The 3,260-nt window shown below is 45.4% G+C and overlaps 1 pseudogene; it reads left to right on the forward strand.

Moving 5' to 3' along the window:
* Window positions 1-287: 287 nt before the first annotated feature.
* LOC115283849 overlaps window positions 288-3,260 on the forward strand; it is a 3,838-nt pseudogene continuing 865 nt past the window's right edge.

Raw genomic sequence — 3,260 nt, forward strand, 5'->3', positions numbered from 1 at the left:
ACATACAATGGAGGAATCTTTTAATGGTATACTTGCATCCTATCTGCCCCACTGTTTCTGCTGTTGTGTTCATAAATTCTATATCTATATTACTATAAACCCCCTAATATACTGCTATTATTCTCACTTTAAGCAGTTAATTCTCTTTTAAAGATATTAAAAACAAGGAGGAACTTTCCAGAACGCTCGGCGAAAAGCAGAGGAGCAGCGCTGCCCGAGCTGCGCCCAGCAATGCGCTGCTTCCTGCTCCCCCACACCGGCCTCGGCCTGCTCACCGGCTGTAGAAAATGGCGAAATAAACTACTTACTATGATGTTTTGGGGGTCAAACCCAATGCCACCCAGGAAGAACTGAAAAAGGCTTACAGGAAATTGGTTTTGAAGTACCACCCTGACAAGAATCAAAATGAAGGAGAGAAGTTTAAACAGATTTCTCAAGCTTATGAAGTGCTCCCTGATGCAAAGAAAAGGGAATTATATGACAAAGGAGGAGAACAAGCAATTAAAGAAGGTGGCGCAGGTGGTGGTTTTGGCTCCCCCATGGACATCTTTGATATGTTTTTTGGAGGAGGAGGAAGGATGCAAAGAGAAAGGAGAGGTAAAAATGTTGTGCATCAGCTCTCTGTAACCTTAGAAGATTTACATAATGGTGCAACAAGAAAACTAGCTCTGCAAAAGAATGTGATTTGCAACAAATGTGAAGGCCGAGGTGGAAAGAAAGGAGCAGTAGAATGTTGTCCCAATTGCCGAGGTACAGGAATGCAAATCAGAATTCATCAGAAAGGACCTGGAATGGTTCAACAAATTCAATCTGTGTGCATGGAATGCCAGGGTCATGGGGAAAGGATCAGTCCTAAAGATAGATGTAAAAGCTGCAATGGAAGGAAGATCGTTCGCGAAAAGAAGATTCTAGAAGTTCATGTTGACAAAGGCATGAAAGATGGCCAGAAGATAACATTCCATGGTGAAGGAGACCAAGAACCTGGACTGGAACCAGGAGATATTATCACTGTTTTAGATCAGAAGGACCATGCTGTTTTTAATCAGCGAGGAGAGGATCTTTTCATGTGTATGGACATTCAGCTGGTTGAAGCACTGTGCAGCTTTCAAAAGCCAATATCTACTCTTGACAACAGAACCATTGTCATCACCTCTCATCCAGGTCAGATTGTCAAACATGGAGATATCAAGTGTGTGCTGAATTAAGGCATGCCAATTTATCGTAGACCATATGAAAAGGGTCACCTAATCATTGAATTTAAGGTAAACTTTCCGGAGAATGGCTTTCTCTCTCCTGGTAAACTCTCTTTGCTGAGGCGGAGCCAAGATGGCAGAGAGGAAGGGAGCTCTGTAAACTTCGTCTGCCCCATTGATCGAACTGAGAAGGACATTACTCCCATCTGCAAGAGCGGAAGGAGAAAATACGGACTCCAGAAGGAAGAGAACCTGAAGGATACCTGAGTGAGTGAGTGTGAACTGGGGAGATTGGAAAACGGGCCAGCCCGAGACCGGCAGGGGAGGTGGGAGCCCCAGCCCAATGCGGGGCAAGCGCGCAGAGCCTGAGAGACAAAGGGAAGAGACAGAGAGACTGAACACGCTCATAGTACTGTCTCTAGGGAAGAGGTAAAGAACGCTTAACTGCGCTTGGAGAGAGAAGCTCACTCCATAGATAACTGCTGGGTAGCCCAAATCCCAAACCAGGGTGGTGCAAGGGAAAGAGCAGCTTCCAACCCTGTGCCATCTTGGCAAGGAGTCGGTGGTCACGGCAGCAGCAGTGTCAGGGGTGCTCACTTCGACCTCGGTTTTGGGAGTGGGAGCACGCACCTCATTTCCACAGCACATCTTGCCCCCAGCATTGGTCGTGCGAAACCTGAATCCCGGGTGCCAACAGGGAAAAAATAGCCCCCACCTCTGCGCGATCCCGGCAGGGAGTTGGTGGCAGTGGAGGCCTGGGTGCGCGCTCAGGCTGCAGGAGCTCCCAGCTCACTTCCAGCAGCTCCCGGCGCCTCCAGCAACAGTTGCGCACTCATTCCTCCCCCAACTCAAACGCGATCCCAGCTGGGGGTTGGGTCTGTGACAGTGTGCACTTCACCCCCTGCTGCGCATCTTGCTTCAGGCAGGGGCAGCCGAAATCCCTGCCTGAGCCAAGACAAACCGAGTCCTCCGCCTAAGAAGCCAGCCACCAAAGCAAATACATCTCATCTGTGGTAGCATAAAAGTGCATGGACTGGAACTTTGAACCGAGGCAGGCCTGGAAAATACAACTCAGCTCAACCGCCTCACAAGGAGATCGGACTCATTAGAGTGGCCTACAGTTCGTAGTTCAGTGGAGCTTGGCGTGCTGCCTATCAAATCTCTGCAGACACCAAGGCGGAGCCTCTGGGAGCAGCCTCCAAGACCTACCACACCAAACCAAGCCTATCCACGAGGCGGAGCTGCTGGGTTTTTTGTTTCTTTTGTATTTTTTTAATAATTTTTTTCTTTTCTTTTTTCCGTATGTATTTTTTATTATAATTACTTTTTTTTACTTAAATTTTTTAAAATTTTTATTCCCTATTTTCCTTTCTCCTTTCTCCCTTTTTTTTTTTACCTTCTTGAAATCCAGATATATTCTCCTATATCTCATCCCTACCTCTCTCCTCAACTGGTCATACACTTTTAGACTGTCCACTGTCCTTTGTTGTCTCTGACCCTCTTTATTTAAAAAAAATTTTTTTTATTTTTATTTATTTTTTTTCTTTTCTTCTTCTCTTCTTTTCATCTCTTTCCTCTCCATTCTCTTTATTTTCTTTCCCCCGTTTAATGTGTTTGTTTGTTTGATTTGTCTGCGCGTTTGTGTGTTACTGTTCCCTCTGTGTTTGTCTGTCTGTTCTCCTTTTTAGGGCTACACCAAGAAACAAGCCAAAGTGTGCATGACAGCGAGTCCCAAATATTGCTGAGTAGGGAAATAAAATATTCAAAGGCACAACAAGAGAAACTGAGAGATACCATTAAAAGAATGTTTCCTGAAACGACAGGCCCTGGAGAGTCAATAAGCCTCCTTTAATAGAGAAATATTAACAGGTGCACAGTGCACAACGAGCTTTCTAAAGGTGACAAGAGACAGAAAACTAGCAAAAATGACAAAATGAAGAAACTCTCCCCTGAAGAACCTCCAGGAGGAAGCCACAGGCACAGAACTGCTCAAGGCAGACCTAGACAACATACCGGATCAAGAATTTTAAAAACTTGTCATAAAATTAATCACTGGGGTTGAGAAAA

Source organism: Suricata suricatta, chromosome X (assembly GCF_006229205.1).
Source record: "Suricata suricatta isolate VVHF042 chromosome X, meerkat_22Aug2017_6uvM2_HiC, whole genome shotgun sequence".
Lineage (NCBI taxonomy): Eukaryota > Metazoa > Chordata > Mammalia > Carnivora > Herpestidae > Suricata > Suricata suricatta.